General features: G+C 33.3%; 1 protein-coding gene and 1 long non-coding RNA gene across 5 annotated transcripts in view; one reads left to right on the forward strand and one right to left on the reverse strand.

The window, feature by feature from the left end:
* LOC120352619 overlaps window positions 1-4802 on the forward strand; it is a 33469-nt gene extending 28667 nt beyond the window's left edge. Inside the window, exon 4 of the long non-coding RNA XR_005571972.1 lies at window positions 4361-4802. This is a non-coding gene — a long non-coding RNA (uncharacterized LOC120352619). The remainder of the gene's footprint in view (window positions 1-4360) is intronic.
* Window positions 1-19458, reverse strand: part of LOC111055349 (homeotic protein antennapedia-like) — a 388426-nt gene that overhangs the window by 189694 nt on the left and 179274 nt on the right. The window lies entirely within an intron of this gene.

Raw genomic sequence — 19458 nt, forward strand, 5'->3', positions numbered from 1 at the left:
TGATCAATTTTCATAACGGCAAGGAAAGTTGTGTGAGTGCGCCACACCAGATTTTTTCTTTAGTAAGCCTAACAGTAGCCTGTTGAATGTAAAAAATATATGAATCTGATTACCCTTTTTAAAATTGTTCAGCCACAACCATTATCATAACTTGTTACTAAACAATTTTAAAAAGTGTACTTGCATTTATATTTTTAATTATTTATAGTATCAGAGGTTTATCTAGATAGAACTTGGATGTTTCCTAATTTTTTGATAATTTCTAACATCCGATGTGTAAATATTCGAGATTCCTAGCATTATTCCTAGTTACATAGCAATGTTGTTTGTGCCGCTATGCTCATATGTAGACCAACGAACTGGGATCAATTGAATGCGGGAATTGGAAGGCAATGTGGTGGGATGAAGGCGATTACTGTGACATCTGCGCTAACACCTTCAATTGAATGGATGTCACCCAACATGTGAAGCGACAACTTAAGGACACCGATTATATCCTTTCTAATCCGCGCCAGGATCAGGATTCACTTAAGGATGTTCCGCTACTCAATGAGAGTGTTGACTATAAATCAAGTGTGGTTGGAAATGGCGAGGGGAAGGGTACGAGGGAGATCCCAAATAAAAAGAGACAACTTTGCGGACATGCGCGGTGTGTATACAATCGCTTACAGGACATGCTCGATTGTAAGGTGCAATTCAAGGAGACGTGAGATGGTCCTCAAATGGTACTTGGTTGTTGAGGGTAAGAGAGTAGAGAGGAGTGAGGGGGAGGTAAGAGGAATAGGTTGAAGAGAGGTAAGAGAGAGATAAAGGAAAAAGAGAGGTAAGAAAGAGGTACAAGAGGTTGAGAGGTAGATAGAGTAAAGGCGTGATAGAGAGAACAATGAAAGAAAATGAATGTACAGAGGTGAAGAGGGAGAGAGAGTGTGAAGGGGTTAAATAAAGATTGAGAGGTGGATAGAGTAAAGGGGTGGTAGAGAGAACAATGAAAGAAAATGAATGTACAGAGGTAAAGAGGTAGAGAGAGTTTAGGGGTTGAATAAAGAACAATAAAAGGAGATGAATGTCGGGACAAGAGCAAGAAGGAGGTTATGAGGAGGTAATGGAGTGGGTTGGAAGAGATGTACAATAAGAGAAAAAGATAGCGAAAGTATGTAGCGAAAGCAGCAGTGGGAAAGAGAAGGTGAATTACTTTTTGAAATAAACTTGTCGAAATAATAGGAGAAAAGCAAGAGAAGGGGGTCGGAGAAGAAGATAGGCAAAACAATTTTGACAATTTCTTAGTCTTTTTCATTCAATAGGCAAAAGAAGGAAGCAGAGGAGAGAGAAGGTGAAAAAAGCAAGAGAAGGGAGGAAAAGAAAATGGGTGAGAGAAATAAGGAATAGAAGGTAACCAGAAAGGATAGAAGTGAGAGAAAATTCATTGAGAGAAATCGGTGGAGAAATATAATCTTGTTGAGGAAGAAGAATTGGAGGACAAGAAAAGGATGTGGAGCAGTGGGAAGAAGAGGATTTATACAAAAAGGAGAGAGAGAGGTTTTATAGAAAAGAGGAGAAAGCAGTAACAAAGAAAGATGGTGATTAAGGATAATAATTGAATGAAAAAGACTAAGAAATTGTCAAAAAACCACTGATTTATTGATAATTAGAAAGACCGGTTTCGGTTATTACACCATTGTCAATCTCTGATAAGTTAATGATAAGTTTATCAGAGATTGACAATGGTGTAATAACCGAAACCGGTCTTTCTAATTATCAATAAATCAGTGGTTTTTTGACAATTTCTTGGTCTTTTTCATTCAATATGAATAATTACCACAATATCAACTTCTCAACTACACAAAAAGTAGAAAGAATAATATAAGTATGGAAAGAAAATTTAAGAACGAGAAAGATAATTTTTGATGGAAGTGAAATATGTGGAGAAGGAGAATGAAAATGGAGAAAAGAAGGAAACATTAGAAACAAATAGCAAAAGAGATTAGGAGAGTAACGAAGAGTATTATTATTGAGAGGAACAATAGGAAAGATAAAGGGGGAAAGAAAAGGATGGAGCGATTACAGATAGAGGGGAAATGAGACAAAGGGAAAAAGAGAAGAGAAAAGTGAAAATTGCATGCAAACATTTAGATAGTAGAGGATGATAACGGTCAGGACAAGGATGTGGAGGAGGAGGAGGAGGAGGAGGAGGAGTAGTGTATGAGGAGGTGGAGTGGGAGGATGATGAGGAGGGGGAGGATGAGAGGAGGAGGAGGGAAATGGAGAAGAGGAGGAGGAGGATGATGAGGAGGAAAGAGGAGGAGGAGAGGAGGAGAAAAAAAAGAGAAGAGAAGTTAGGATAGTAGGAGCATAGAAGAAGAAGAAGAAGAAGAAGAAGAAGAAGAAGAAGAAGAAGAAGAAGAAGAATGTGTTAAGAAGGAACAGGTGGCACTAGACACGATTTCACACTTGATAGTGTACTCTCCATACAGCTGTCTCTAGTCTCAAGTCGAGTGCAGGGTGCAAGTACACACCAACAATATAACACACATGCGCATGCGCAGAACGCGTGCACAAATGCCTCCAAGTATTGACAGTTTATTTACATGATCGTTGCTCACATGGTTGAATGTTTCGAGTTTAGAAGAATTACAAGATGTTTAAAATGTTTGATGCCTATTATAAACATTTATGCACTCTTGTTTGCATCACTCAAATGCGTGTGTCGATTAAAACCGAAAATGTTTTTCTTCATCAACCTTGAATGAAGATATGATAGGATTAGCTTGCCTAGTGGGACTCTGAATTCTGACTTATTCCATTATGAATAATATTAAAATCGTATGAAAAAATGAAATGAAAATGAAAAAAAATCTTTATTAGGCGGAGTTAGGACTTTTAAGTCCTCTCTACCACTCAACCTCAAACGAATCAAGAGAATCAATCAGAATAGTACACTGTAGTTGAAATGATAGTATGCATATTTAGTTCGGAACCCACCTAGAACTGTAGGTCCATTCATCTCTTATTATCATCCGTCTCATTACCAACGCACAAGCCTAGAGCTCATATGGGCATCACTCTTTGCAAAAAAAGTAATTTGTCCATAAAGCATGATGACTATATTGTTGGATTGATTAGAATGGTGACACACTGAAAGCAATCTATTCATCATCAGCCTAGTTCGGAACCACCTAAAACTGTGGGTCTATTCATCTCTTATTATCATCCGTCTCATTACCAACGCACAAGCCTAGAGCTCATATGGGCATCACTCTTTGCAAAAAAAGTCATTTGTCCATAAAGCATGATGACTATATTGTTGGATTGATTAGAATGGTGACACACTGAAAGCAATCTATTCATCATCACCCTACTGTATTAATCTCAAAACTAGTCTACATTGAATTGTATATTATCTTATAGTATTTTATTCATCTGTATAGATCTCAAGACTTGAATTGTATTTTAGCAATATCCATTCATCATTACCCTTCTGTATTGATCTCAAACCTACATTGATTACACATTAGAATTACTGCTAAGAACAGCTTTCAAAGCTTTAAAAAAAATCCGAACACTGTTAAGTTGCGTACAGATATACGTGCCGCGAACATGAGCAATTCACTTTTAATCAGCTGATGCCAAGCTTTTTATATCTGTATCTTACCGTTTCTGTAAAATACAGTTATAGTCAGCTGATTAAAAGTGAATTGCTCATGTTCGCGGCGCGTATATCTGTAGGCACCTTAACTCAAACCTCTATCAAACTGGGCCGAATCTCCGACTATTTGGCTAAAACACAATAACCTCAAACTGAACCTTGAATCAATATTGATTATTGACAGATAAACTCCAGCTTAAGCGTTCCTATTAATTTATGAGTTTGTTGAACACAGCTCGTAACTGCATAATTAAAAATCAATTTGACAAATATCTGCCTCAATTATGGCAAAATACAATTGGGAAACGTGGAAAGCATTTTGTAATCTAGAGGGTATTTCAGTTAATAATAACAATTAGATCGACTGATTAATGTCATTGTAATTTTCTCAGACATGCGATATCGAGTTCTGAATGATTTATGAAATAGCCAAAACTATCAATGACTCTTGAATTTGCATTTGAATTGAGGCGATATCTTGTACCTGTTAATATAGACTGTCCTGAAAAATCAAGACTTGAGTTGATAATATCAAGTCAGTTATCATTGCTTTCCTCCTGGAATAGTCATTTTAAACATCTATTCTTTTTATTTACCCACATCCAGACTTGTTGTCTTTGTGGGGAATATTCACCATGTATTTTACTGTCGCTGCTGCTGTATTTCTTTTTTTTTTGTGAATAATGATTGTTTGATTTGATTTGATTTAGTTTACAGATGGATCGTGTTTGTATGACATTGTATTACAGTGTAAAAGTCTACAGTATACAGTGCAGTAGAGAAGACCTATCAATTGAGAAAGCAAACTTTCTACTATGAAGAATAGAAAAGGAGACAGTATCCAGTATTCTTCCATTCAAGTATTCGCTGAGCTTCATGGAATCTGAATAGGATTATGAAGGCGTAGGTCAGGAAGATTTGCTCTGTTGATTAAGTAGCAAAAGAACTTCAAGTATCTGACAACTTAGGGGCTTGGCCGGATTCATTTCCTGTTTACTTGAGTGAAACTCATATGATGTGCATAGTTCATCCTTCAGGTACAAAGCTAAATCATCTTGCTGCATAATGTAACAAGGTATTAAACTATTATTCAATAGAAAAGTTGCATTGTAAAGATTATAAATAATTCAAGTTTCTAAAGTATTTGAATAAACTGTATTTGGCATTGTCTGGTTATTTCTTGAAATCATCCTTATTCATCGTGATTGTGATATCGAATTGCACTCTTGTGAAAAGGCTTTATTCATTGTATGAAGAAAAATATTTATTTATTGTATTATTTATTATATAGTTTATCCAAATAAACCCTGGAGAAATATTTGGGAGCAGTAAGATTTTTTATTAATAACAAAAATCCCAATTAAATGCTGTAATTCACCCCGGAAGACTGCAAATATTGACATCAGGGTGAACAGCTAGATGGAAATTCGAGAGAATTTGGGTTCTATTAATTAGCATTTGAGCAAATGCAACTTCCAATTTATTCCTATTGTAGAAAGAATTTTGTTGTTTATTCAATGTTCAGTCTTAAAATACTGTGTGCATGGCCACAGAATTGATAATAATTATTTATGTAGTGCTTAGTTATAGAAAAAGCTAGAATCCTAGGAAGGAAAAAGAGTATAGGTAGACCCAGGAAAAGAGGTTATTGAATATAAAATTTGAATAACTGATTTAATAATTATTATATATATTACTATATATATTACTATATATTTTACTATATAAGACCTATATAATTTTAGATTACCGTACGGTAATAGATAGATAAACATTATACTGTTGTGAGTCGGAACAGGCAGAGTCTAAACCTTGAATGAAGGAAGAATAAGAGAAGACGAAGAAGAAGAGAAGAGAAGAAGAAGAAGAAGAAGAAGAGAAGAAGAAGAAGAAGAAGAAAGAAGAAGAGAAGAAGAAACGAGAAGAAGAAGAAGAAGAAGAAGAAAAAGAAGAGAAGAAAAGAAGAAGAAGAAGAAGAAGAAGAAAGAAGAAGACGAAGAAGAAAAGAAGAAGAAGAAGAAGAAGAGAAGAAGAAGAATAAGAAGAAAAGAAGAAGAAGAAGAAGAAGAAGAAGAAGAAGAAGAAGAAGAAGAAGAAGAAGAAGAAGAAGAAGAAGAAGAAGAAGAAGAAGCTAGTATCCTTTTGTTCTATTTCTATATAAACATGACTTTTAGTACTTACAAGTGTCAGAATGAATAATTATTGTTATTTCGCAGTTAACAAAGCTGCAAAAACGTTATTAATATTTGTTTACTGTAAAATAATAATTTTGTCACACTTAAAAATGGCACAAGTGCTCGAAATTAGTCGTTTCATATAAAAATGAATCGAAAAAGCGCTAGTAATTCTTCATAATCAACATTGAAATACTTAGCCATATTGAAATACTTGAAAGCTCCGCACACACACATCGATATTTTCTGTTGTACGGTATTTTGCCATTCTTATAAATTCTATTATATTGAACAGATGATTTCAAATACATGATGTTTGTCAAGTTACGTTCCATCTGATTTGTAAGGATTTGTAAGAATTTATAGGACTGTAAAATATCGTCGGAACAAAAATCGATGTGGGTTTGCGGGGCTTAACATAAAATATGTTAGTGCATACGAAGGTAATTTATTCCAATTGATCGAAACTCGCAGAATAACGCTTCTGTTGAATATTGCTCGAAGGTTATTAATATTATTAAGGCAGGTCATCGGTCATAATTGTTGAGCTTAACACACAGTGGCTAGTCTCACACTTTCTTAATTGAATATCAATGTACAATGTCTACAAAAATATCAAGCACAAGCTATGCAAACCCTCATTAAAATATAACTCAACAATAACGGTAGGCCAGCCTTTGTCGGCAGATTAAAACATTATGATTTCCACAAAGGGAACTGCCAGTAGGCTATACCCTAACATACTGTCGTAGATTGTCCAACGGACATGAAATTCCATTGAAATAATTGGATGCACCAGCCATGTTTAATTAAGCCGGGGAGTCAATTAGATAGGCTATTGCTCATTTCTCGGACCCCTACTCAAAACACACCTCGTGTATACCTATATCTATGACTACACCTTACTATATCGAGGGTTTCCTCCCTTGCATGTACAACTGGTCTGTCACAAGGTTATTATTACGAGACCATTTTATATCTACACTGAAATCTCATTATACTCAGTACATCGTCACCTCTTGTGGTACAATGGTGCTTAAAAACAGCTGATAGTATAGATATAAGAGAATTCTTTAGAAGGAGAAGGAGGAGGAGAAGGTTGGTATAGATCTACAGATATACTAGGACTTCTTCACGACAACGATATCATGAACTGGGATCTTTGAGTTGAGTATTTATCTGCAGAAGGCTTCCTCATTTTATTCGGCTTAGCATGAATGTTTCGCTTCCTTCCTTCCCGGGTTTCAAGGCTCTAAAGAAAAAAATTGTTGTAAGAAACATAGTAAAGAGAGTGTTGCAATTTCACCTTTCATTCTATATAGTGTATGAATGAGTATACAATTATAACAGTAGAGCTTTACATTCTATCATTCGTCTTGTACTAAACCGCTGAATTTTCTAGGGTTCTTGTACCAATGTAAAACAAATAGTTTATTTACAATTTGTATTATATCTTTGCTGGTTTTAAATTGAAAAATTTATATATACATTTTATTGTCTCTTTTTCTGTTTTAGGGCTACTTGTATTATGAATATAAATAAAAATCTCAGTACCCTTTTTTTTAATTACTTTAGCACAACATTTTTCAACATTCATGCCATTTTCAAGTCACTTGACTTTATAAATTGGCGGTTTCGCAGTTTTTTGGTATGATATAGAGAGACAACTTAGTATTAGATGGAAAAGTGATAAAGAATATAGTATTCTATCACAGAGAGAAGAGAGTATAACAATGATGATCAAATAATTATGATATCCCATAGATTGCCTTAGTTGTGATAGAGAAAAATAGAACCAAAGGTGACATTTATAGCTGACTATATAATATGTGATATTCATAGTATTTATATGATAATAATGAGATTTTAAATAGAAAAAAATCTCAGTACCTTTTTTTAATTAATTTTACCACAACATGTTTCAAAATTCATGCCACTTTTAAGTCATTTGACTTGACTTATAATTGATTTATATTTGATTTATAATTGGTGTACTCTCCTCTCTCTCTGATAGAATACTATACTCTATTTCTATTTATAAATTTTATTACTATCATATAAATACCATCAATATCACATATATAATTCAGCTATAAATGCCACCTTTGGTTCTAGCTCTCTATCACAACTGAGGCATTCTATAGGATATCATATTTGATTTATAATTGGTGTACTCTCTTCTCTCTCTGTAGAATACTATACTCTATTTCTATTTATAAATTTTATTACTATCATATAAATACTATCAATATCACATATATATTCCAGCTATAAATGCCACATTTGTTTCTAGCTCTCTATCCCAACTAAGGCATTCTATAGGATATCATATTTTATCATTGTTATACTCTCTTCTCTCTCTGATAGAATACTATACTTTTCATCCCCTATTTCACTCTAATACTAAGCTGTCTCTCTATCTCATACCAAAATCTGCTGAACCGCCAATTATTAATATAAGTTATATTGTGAAAGAAGAAATCCAGATTCAGTTGATTACAAAGAGCATAGAATGTATAAGTGAGTTAGGAAAGTAACAAAGCTATAGTGTGGTCCACGTTATAATGGTAGTGGATGAAGATAGAAGAATAGCGATGCCGATTCTCTGCATTAATTAATTATATGTCTACACTGTCAAAAACATAATTGTCATTGTTGTGGACCTAGAAAAGGATAGTACCACCGGCTTTGTCGAATGATAGACAAGGATAGCAAAACCAAAGTTGATCAATACTGTCATTATAAAGTGGACCTCACTAAGGAGAAAAAGTACATGTATTCCCATCTATACTCCCTGGTTGGTTATTCACAAAGGAAGAAAGTATAGAAAAACGATGGTATTATCAATGCTGGAGAGAGATGAAGAAAAATAAATATACAGAATTGAAAAGTAAGTTAGGATAATAAGAAAGATGGGTAGGAGAGTGAAAGAGAGCTTATGAGTAAGTGAAAGACTGAAAAGTGAAGTAAGGAGAGTCGAGAGTTGAGAGAGAGGAAGAGAGCTAAACAGCTAATGAGTGAGTGAAATATTGAGTGAAGCCAACTGCAGATAGCATCTGACAATGGAGTAAGTGGCGGTTATTTATCGGGCTGACTAGCCTTAGCTTGGTTCTTCAGTGTACTGTAATTGCAGCAAGCTGCACGTTGTAATCAAGCTGAAGTGAACTTATCGACTCAATGAAATGTAACGATAACTCAACAATGGAATTATATTTTCATGATTATAAATTGATGATACTTAGTTTAAGGAAGCAGTTATTTATTATAATTAAACGAAAATCCAAATTAAATGCTGTAATTCACCCCGAAGACTTCTGCTACTGCAAATATAATATCCATCTGGAAGCAATTCTGTTTTATGAAGTCCTTGAACTCGGATTGTAGCTCTGGATTCAAAGTTTTGTGTAGTTCACTACTATATGGTGGTGATTTTATGTTAGTTATCCATATTGAATTTGAATCATTATTATCGAGAATTACATCCTACAAAGTCACAGAACTACACTGAGATTTGGAACACGTTTTTGTAGAATTATGTTAGAAATAACAAATAAGTGGTTTGACAAATTATAAATAAGTCCATTATCTATGGTAAGTGATTACTGTTTATTGATTTGATTGTGGAAAAATCAATTCATATCAATAAAAAAAATCATACAAGAATTGTGAAAACTTAAAAAAATATCAAAGTGTGAAAAGCATGGTATTGTTCCAATGAATTTATTCATCATCGCCTACAATGTTGATACTTCATATAGTAAAAAAAATATTAAAATAATAATACAATATTACAATATTAAAATAATAGTCATTTTGGAATAGGTCATACCATTTCTCTAGCTTTAAAAGGTAGCAGAAACCATATTAGTGATTAGTAAGTGCTCAGTAAGTCGTTAGGTGTTTAGTTGAAAATATGATTTATGTTTGAAATAATGTTTCTTTGATTCTGTTATCCTTTGTACATCAACCAATTGTGTACTATTGTTCTAAACTGTCTAGGATTATTAATCTGTTTATAGTTTGCAGGAAGTAGATTATATAATTTTGGGGGTAAATGATTCAAATGTGTTTGTTATAGTAAACTTCTTTTCCTAATCACTGGTAAATTAGATAATTATTTTTTGGTCACAACGTTTTATAAAGCTTTTTATTCGTAAAATACCACAGTTTACAATTCAAACAAAACAAGACACGAAACCGATTGTTAAGTGAGTCAGATCTAATTTCGGTTGGCGACGAGATGTGACTCTATTCTTATAGTCAGTATTAGTCTAATGGGAAGCAGTGAATGCTATTAACAGTAGATGCTGACATTTTTCGTTGAACCCACTGTAGTTTGATTCACTTCAAACTGTCAGCGTTGTTTAAATGGGATGCATTGATGTTGCTTATGTAGAGTACTGCCAGTTTTTGAGTGAGAGAACTGCGCGCGCACAAGCTAGCCCTAATCACATCAATTAAAATTTTGCCAAAAGTGACAATGATTATGATGTGTATGTTTTACAGTGGGGATTTCAGTGCTTGCTCATCTACTCGAAATGGAAGTTCGGTCTGCAGTGCCATGTATGAACCAGACTAGCCTCATATCCACACATTTCTACACTTTTACAACCGACCTACGCGCACCCACGCACTGACGAACTCTTTCCGAACAGTGGACACGACTAACCAGTGCTGAGTTATGACCTTCTAACCCTTTCACCCCCCAGTTCCCTCAAAACCGGATACAACGGACACACATTCGTGTAGAAACTGACCACCCCACCCTCTTCAACCCCTCTCTGTCAGGCGTTCGCTCCTGATTTCCCACCCCTTCTAACTCCCATGGGTGGGTCTCATTTAATCTATCCTGGCTTGCCTTCCTTTGCTCTCCGCCGTTTTCCGATCCACAATTTTTTCCACGGAGATACAGAGGGGTCTGTTAGATTCGAGATTTTTGAAAAGTTACAGGATATTTTTTGGTATGAATATCTCTTCAACAGAATTTAAAGAGAACTTTCAAACATGAATCTATCAAGTTTCATGAATAATGCTGTTTCTCAAGAGAAATTGGTTTTGGATAAGTTGAGAAATTTGTTGTTGTACCAAAAGATAAGGCTTCCAATCAAAATTTCATTATTTAATTAAGTTTGTAGTGTTAATGTTGATGTTGTGGAACTTTTACATAATGAATAGACTTAGAACGTTGTCACAAAATCCACTTTAATTGAATAAAAATTAAAAATAAATATTTTTTACAGGAGCATGCTTTCGTGTGCTCACACATCATCAGCTGTAAGTTACGTACAGTTACAGGAGTAGAAAGATTCCAACTCAACAAAAACAAAAGCAAGAGCTACTTGATCATTCTGACTATTATCATTCCTATTTTAATTTATATTTTAATTTAATTCTAATTTATTCTTAATTCTAACAAAATTATTAGAAATTATATGATTTCGGCCCCTACTTTTTATGAAAAACTTTTTACTCATTATAAAACTAACAAAAGAAAAGCAAGAGCCACTTGATCATTGTAATTGATGTTATTCTAATTTTCTTAATTCCAACAAATTATTTGAAATTACTCTGAAATCTTTTCAACTTAGATAACCTATTTTACTGCCTTACACCTATTTATTTTTATTATAATTTTTTCATATGAAATATTCTGTAATTTCAAATAATTTGGTGGAATTAAGAAAATTAGAATCAACAATCAATTACAATGATCAAGTGGCTCTTGCTTTTCATTTTGTTAGTTTATAATAAGTAAAAAGTTTTCATAAAAGTAGGCCGAATCATATAATTTCTAATAATTTTGTTAGAATTAATAATATAATTAGAAATAAAATTAAAAATAGGAATGATAATTAGTCAGAATGATCAAGTAGCTCTTGCTTTTGTTTTTGTTAAGTTGGAATCTTTCTACTTCCTGTAACTTACAGCTGATGATGTGTGAGCACACACGAAAGCATGCTCCTGTGAAAATATTAATTTTCAATTTTATTTAATTTAAGTGAATCTTTGACAACGTTCTAAGTCTATTCAATTAATTTCATTATCAACCAAAATCCAATTAAATGCTGTAATTCACCCCGAAGACTCTGCTACTGCAATATTGATACAGGTATTATTCAAAAATTTAATAAAATTAATAATAATAAAATTGATGATCCATTAGCATATTTGAATAATTGCAACATCTCAGTAATTTCCATCTGTGGGTTTCCCCAATCAATTCTCAATGAGGCTTTGGTTATGATAGGAAGAGTCAACTATCACCCTCTCATGAAGACATAGTCTCGACTATAAAAAAACCGTGAAACCTACACTTTTTCATAGTTCAATGAAATTTGTCATCATTATATTAAAAATACTTTACATAGTCAAATCACTAATTTTTTGAACAATTTGAGACAGACGTACTAGTTCATATTCTTACACCATCATCAATCTGTTTTAAACTGGAAGATTAAACATTGAATAATAGGTTCTCCAAACACTGTCTTGTCAGAAGCTACGAAGTTACAATAGGTATTCTCATCTGTTATGTCCTAATAGAATAGTATGGAGATGCTCCATGATCGGCATTAGCTGTTGACCAATGACGGCTGAGCTCTCATGTCATTGGCCAAGACTAGGCAAGCGCAATTCTCGGCAAATGACAAGAAAGCTCAACCTTCATTGGTCGAGAGCTGATGGCAATCGTATGACTTCTCCCGTACTACATACTGTACTCTGCTGCTTCAAGTTTTCAGTGTACTAGAGATTGATAATCATGTAGCAACCGAAACTACTATTATGATACATAATGTTAATAAACCAATTATGGTTTTGACATATCAAGTCAATTTAATTCAATATGGATATTTACAATGATATGACATTCAAAATAACACGGAAAGTTGTACATCATTGATTGCAGACGATATAGAAATGAAGAGAAATGGAATTGATAAAATAAAAAATAATAATATGTGGATTATATTAGCTTCATCGGAACATGTCGGCAATAATAAAAATTGTTGTTACTGAGGAGTGGGTGGTTTCTCATATATTGGGCATTGACGATTCTGAGATAATTATAATATCATGTTTCAATAAGTTTCTGTATCAAATGTTATCGTCTATCCTCATAATTCAATGGGAATATGGAAGAATATTAATTTGGAATGTGCATAATTTAAAAATGAAATTCAAGATATGAGAAACTCAAACATGTTTCAGAGAAAATTTCATTTTTTTCAAAAATGTTCAATGTTGAATTAATCTAAAACTTTATTTTTACAGTATCATCTTAGAGATTATAACGTTACAGATTATATTCCACAAATAGCTTTCAATGGGTGCCTTGTAGTTCATGGGTGTCGTTTTCATTTTTATAATCGCCTTAAAATGTGTGATGAAGTGGAATGACAATACAGTAAATCATCACTAATCAAATTTGCCTAATAAGCCACGTAAATTATCAAAATTATTGCTTCCACACATTAAAAAATACAAATTAACAGTGAACTTATTAGCATGTAGTGAGTAAAATGATTATGTGAGTTGTTTGACAAAATTATCATAATTAAAACTGCAGAGGTGTAGGGAGATTGACTTTGAAATGTCAGCATTGTTTATAATGTGGATCTGATGTTATTTATGAAGAATCCTGACAATTTCAAGTGAATCTCACTGTAGACAGCTTTGCTGACTCTCACTATGGGATCTTGCAGAGTGGAGCAGCGGACAATAAAAACCACTATTCAATGTAAATAGACTGGCAGCAACCTTTCAAGGCCGTTCAATGCGATTTTGTTTCAAGAAGACATACTACGATGCTGATAAATGTAAAATTGTGAATTGTGATATGAAATGTGAGTCTTTACTTAAAAATGTTTTAAAAATTAAATGCAGAGTGATCTCAGAACTGATTTGTTTATAATTTATACCTTCCTCCTTTTTCTTTTTATAATAATGTTTGTGAAAGGATCCTCCAACAAAATAATGTACTGTACAATATTAAAATGACTAGGAACCATAATTATTGAAAATTATACTGCTGGTTGCACAAAAGCCGGTTGAATTTTAATCGTGATCGATTCCACGAGAACCAATCAGAGAAGCCATCTTATCAAAAAGGAATTCTCTGATTGGTTCTCGTGGAATTAATCACGGTTGAAATTTAACCGGCTTTCGTGCAACCGGGCCATAGACTTGAAATCTACTATACATTTTATGCTCAACTGTAGAACAGACAATGAAATTTCAATTTTAAAATAATATACCCACCTAGAGAGTCAAGAGAGTATATATGAAGATAACTTATTGTATAATCTCTTTATTTGATTTTTATAAGGATTGGTTAAAATATGTCGTTGTGCGTTATACCGTATTACTTCAAGTAGCATGTAATGCTAGGCTATGTATACTATAGAGTGATTTTATAGCTGCTATCCTTGAATAATTGTAAAAGAATAAGAATCTCAATACCCTTTGAAATTATTTATCAATTTGCCACAACTTGTTTCAACAATTTAAGTAAGAATGAATAAAATGAGCTATTTTTATTTGAATCAGCTAGTTTATTTGAATCAACAATTCTAAACAATTCTAAGTAAAATGGAATAAAATGGTTATTATTTATTTGAATCAGCCAGTTTATTTTATTTGATTTCCACTTGAGAATGGCTAGCTGAATGAACATGGTGAGGACGTGTTGTGGTGAACTAATAAATATTTGAAAATTGTAATTGAGGATTTCTATTTACTTTTAACTGCTGTCATACACAAAATATTCCAAAAAAACCAATTGAAAAATAAGAGAGTTAAAAAATTGCTGGTAAAATTTTGTATAGTAAGGTAAGCTCTCTGTTGACATGGCTGGGGATATAATGTATGAAATATTTGTAACAACTACTTCAATCAAGTTGAAAGCTTGAAACAATGTGTTACTTCAGCATGATAAAAGTGAGTGTTCTAGACTTGAGTTGGCAATTGAAAACTGATAAACACTATTAATATTTCTAGTTAGTATGAAATATTTCAATGGAAGAGTTTTGTATAAAATAATATTTTAATAATAATAATAATAATATTTGTAATAATAAAATTATTAAATTTAATTAGTAATAATTAATTGTAATAATAATATTTTCTCTTCTTCTTGAATTAGTCAAGTCTACCCAATCATCCACAGCTCTCTTTCGCTCTTATACAAAGCAAGATCAACTCCAGATGGATGTCAGATTCAACGGGTGTGCTTTGTCCAAGATAAAGATAGACATATCTATGAAATAGAGAGATCCACACTTGTCAGATCCTTGAGGAACATTCTGATAAACATTTGCTCTGAAACGTAAACTTGAAAAAGTAACCAAAGCTGAGCAACTTGTGAGGCCCAGGCCTCCCAAATCAACTTGCAGCTGTTTCATTGTTTGTAAAGTTGCAGACTACGAGTTCTCGATCAGTTTTGAGAGCAGAGTCAACTTTACTGATTTCTTGCAGCAGAAATTGAAGTCGTGTACATGAATCCATCATGAGGAGTCTAATGTTACAAATATCACTCAACTTGACAAAGGATTCTCAAGATTCTAGGAAAATTTTCAAGACTTCAAGTAAAAAGTTAATTTCAATACTTAAAAATAGGCTAATACTGTGGATTATTGAATGAAAAAGACTAAGAAATTGTCAAAAACCACAGATTATTGATACTTAGAAGACCGGTTTCGGTTACTACACCATTGTCAATTTCTGATAAACTAAAACTAAATACAAAGCAGCAGAATTTATACTGAAATTATGCTTCTAAGAAATTATGTATAAATTCTGCTGCTCTTGTATTTAGTTTTAGTTATCGGAGATTGACAATGGTGCAATAACCGAAACCGGTCTTTCTAAGTATCAATAAATCTGTGGTTTTGGACAATTTCTTAGTCTTTCTCATCCATTATGAATAATTACCACAATTTAAACTTCTCAACTACACAAAAAGTGATACTGTAGAAGTTTGAAAACAGAAATTATCAATTATTTCTCACTTTAAATAAGAAACGTTATTGAATATGTATATGATTTTTCGTGGAAATAAATTGAATTGGATTGAACGGATTATTCTTGATTCTCCATATTACTTCATTCTATATGATTCCCAATTCAATTCAATTTTATTTTCAAAGTGAAAAACACTTCACAACCCAAAATAGTGTTATCAATGGTTAATGTTTCCCCTTATTGACTATAAATCCGTGCGTAAGGGGTAGAACAAATTTTATCCCTTCATAAGATGTTTTTCCTCTCCCAATATCAACCTCATCCTATAAGTTTTGTTGAAAGCTGATGAAATATTGATTGTTGACAGTCCAGCGGGCACGGTCCCGGCTGAAGTATGACAGTCGTGAGGCCCATTGACGGTTTAAATTATATATCCAGGCGGTGGGACCTTCCCGCAAGGGACTCCCCACCAACAAAAGCCATACGAATTTACTTTTTACTGTTGACAGACCAAATCACTCTACTCCAACAATAGTTTCAATAGTGTTTTTTTGATGGTAGTTTTTAGAAAAGCCCAGAAACCCACTCTCAGTTTTAAACTCAGTCCACAGGTGATACTTGGTTTGTTATTGTTAGTTATACAAAAAACATACAAAGAGATTCTTACGTGAACAGGTTGAATAAAGACCGTTTTAGGCAGAAAGCGAACGTGATGCACCATGCAAAGATTCACTAAAAGATAGCACAACAAACAAGTCAAAACAAAGGTTTGACACACATAATAGTTTAAATTTACAAGCATTCATTCACTGGAGTCCTTGAAATGCTCCAGTTTTGTCCCTGTATTACAAAAAAAGTCGCGTCCACACCATCTTACGCAACGACCTTGTCACACAGGGAAACTTTCCCTAGTTTTTGGAATATTTTGACAGTGACATCGTGGTCTACTCGTGGTTAGGAGGTACCTGAGTGAACTCTGCTGATTACGAAAGATTCTACAGGCTGAAGCTCGCTCATATGGAGGTAAGATCTATCCAAGTCATTATCTTTTATTTATTTGTATGAGTGGAATCCAAAATGACACTTGAGGTAGTTTGCTTCGATGTAGATTCACAAGCGTTCAAGAAATTCACTATGTTCGATGTTGTCATAATTATGATGTTTGACGCTACTTGATCAAAAGTTTACCTGAATATAAGAGTTTTGATTTTCAGTAAAGAAAGGAATGCTACTATAAACATTGATCTCAAATATTGCAAACCAGTCGAATGTTTGGAGATATTGTAATAATTTATTGTTAATTATTGTAACTCACATTATTTGAATTGTTCCTTATATAATAATTCTGATAAGACTTTTGAACCGGTACCGAATCTGATAAGAAAATACATATCTCCTATCTTATCCCTTTTGTTGAATGATTCAATATAACTGAGAAAGTTTCAAATTATGTTGATAAACAAAATATAGACTAATACAGATTCATCAATCTGACCAAAACATTTTATCCCACATTATTCTATCTATTAGTACAGTACACTCTTTAGAGAGATAATTTTGATTCAAGGAACACAATCTAATCCAAATTAAAGTGAGGGGTTATCTATGCAAATACTGTAGACGAAATAATGTTTGTTTTGTAAGAATTCACGAATAGTGATTTTTATTCCATTATCTATTCAAATAGTAATAGTTGAGAGAATATTATTTCATCAATCGATGATGAACATTGCAAACTATACATAGGAGGAAACCATATGATGCTGCAAGTAATAATGATTATTCTTTAAGTTTACTCAAAGTTCTATTTGATTATTCATTCATAATTTATTCATTTGATAGAGCAAATATACATAGTCAGAAATAAAAAACAGGCTATTCAAAACCTCTTCTATTTCTTAATTTTGTCTCGATTCGTCCAAATATTATCTAGGTTATGTCCATAATAATTTCTACACCAAATCGTTAATAGTAAAAAAGGAATAGGATAATTTTCATCAGAAACAGTAATATCCTAGAAAAACAGCAATGGAATTATCTTTCTTTGCATTCGTTTTCCAAGCCATAACTCATCAGGAGATGTGCATTAAGATGCTGGTTACAAGCAGCAAGCAGCAAGACAGTTGAATTAATAACAACCGTCAACTGAGTAAGTGGCTACAATAAAGTTCGCCCCTCCCCTTTCTTCATCTAATATCTGTCACCTGCTTCACTCTCATGGTTCAATTAGACTGGTGAATGAAATTGAGCTTGCCTGCCTGCTCAGACATGAGGGTTCGGCTAGTGTTGTATGGCAGGCATTGACTCAGGTCAACGTGAAATTTAGAACAACTAAAGATTAAATCAGTTGCAGGGACTGATTGATTGATTGAGTACTTTATTTATGTAGATTACAATACATACGGCTTATACACTTATATACAATAGCTTACAATACAGCAAAATATAGATGAATTTACAAAATATGAATTGAGAAGATAATTATTGAGCTGTATATGATATGTTTAAAATTCTTTGTAATACTATAGATGAGAAGATTATAGTGTTATGCATCTACATAAATTGGCGAGCTTTGGACATATCAATGTCCTTCTTCGGAAAGAATATTCGAAGTATTCTTCCCACTAACTCTCTACTAAAAACTGGGACTGATGATAATTATAAAGAATAAAGAATCCAAGATATTAGAAGAAAAATTGAGGTTTGCTCTGCTTATAATTAAAGACAAATTGTTTAATAAAAGTTGAGAGGAGCTAGAAATAATTTGAAAGCTCATAAGAATTATACGCCAGATTGAATCAAGGCCTGTTAAATTTTAATCATGATCAATTACACAAGAACCATTTAGAGAACGGTTTTCTGAGAAGAAGGATTCTCTGATTGGTTCTCGTGGCATTTATCGGGATTGAAAGTTAACAGTCTTTTGTGCAACCGGGTGATTGAGTTTGGAATTTGTATTGATCTAGTTCTTTTCGTTGGACATTTTTTGTGTGGTCAAATATGAATGTTATCTTTGCTGCCTTAAAATAGTAATGATAAAAGAAACTAAAAAAATCTAGAGTTTTTGTAGCTGAAGAATATAATATGGTCAGGAAAATGTTACGTTCATAATATAACTTAACATAATATTTTATGCCCTGAGCTTGTGGCAAGTATAGTGGTAACTGTAAAGGTGCGTACAGACTTTTGCTCTGCTCCGCAATCGAACGTCACTCGAGCAGATCGATTGAGATCGACCGGGGAGCAAGAGTGGAACGCGAGAAGAGCTAACATCTCCCGTAACGTTCATGATCGGATCGGAGCGATTGCGGAGCGTGCGCTTTGCGTATTGGAGCGCGTATATCTGTACGCACCTTAAGGACTTACAGTTTTAAATGGATTCCAAAGCATGGATTGTCAAAAATTACATGATAGAAATCAAATAAAAGTAATCTGAAGTGCATTTAAGGGCCTGTGAGTTTACTTTGTTCAGCTTCAATATTGATAAATCGTGATTTAATCTCCACAATCCAATCATAACTACAAGCCGATGTAATTAGGAATCGACCTTGACATTTACTTAGAGTGCCGTGTACAAAAGAAACAGAGATTGCCTGAATCTAACTCAATATCTTCAATCGATTCCAGCTATTTCAATATTTGGGGCTATTTTGTTCAGTTGTGTAGTTACTCTATTTAGTC

The sequence above is a fragment of the Nilaparvata lugens genome, chromosome 8, assembly GCF_014356525.2.
Source record: "Nilaparvata lugens isolate BPH chromosome 8, ASM1435652v1, whole genome shotgun sequence".
Classification (NCBI taxonomy): domain Eukaryota; kingdom Metazoa; phylum Arthropoda; class Insecta; order Hemiptera; family Delphacidae; genus Nilaparvata; species Nilaparvata lugens.